The following is a 434-nucleotide window of genomic DNA, read 5'->3' as shown; positions in this document are numbered from 1 at the left end:
TGCCCACTAAGCCGTGTTGAAAGGAAGCTGTAGCTTTCCTGAGAGGCTGGGAGAGGGTTTGGCGCTGTTACAGCCGGCAACAAACGAAACAGCACAAGCAAAGGCCTAAAGCAGGGTCTCCCTGGGGAGGTCGGGGCACATTCTGTGTGTGACCTTCAGCCACTCTGGGCATTTTGGGTCCTTGTGTTGGGTCAGAGCAGGGTTCTGGCAGAGCAGCCCCTCCTAAAAATATGCTGAGAATTGGTCCATGCTTTCTGTCTCCCCAGCCTTTAATTTCATAACCACCTTCCCAGCCTAACAGCTGCTTCAGTTGCTGAGCTGAAATGTCAGTGTTACAGTTACTGCATAAAAATTCCTCATAGTAGGTCTGAAAAAGCTTCACTTTCAGCTAAAAAACCCCCAAATATACTGATTTCCTTGTGTTTTCTTCCAGG

This window comes from Manacus vitellinus, unplaced genomic scaffold, assembly GCF_001715985.3.
Source record: "Manacus vitellinus isolate BGI_N305 unplaced genomic scaffold, ASM171598v3 scaffold_71_pilon, whole genome shotgun sequence".
Classification (NCBI taxonomy): domain Eukaryota; kingdom Metazoa; phylum Chordata; class Aves; order Passeriformes; family Pipridae; genus Manacus; species Manacus vitellinus.
The sequence above is the reverse complement of the archived record's forward strand: the minus strand, read 5'-3'. Positions refer to the sequence as shown.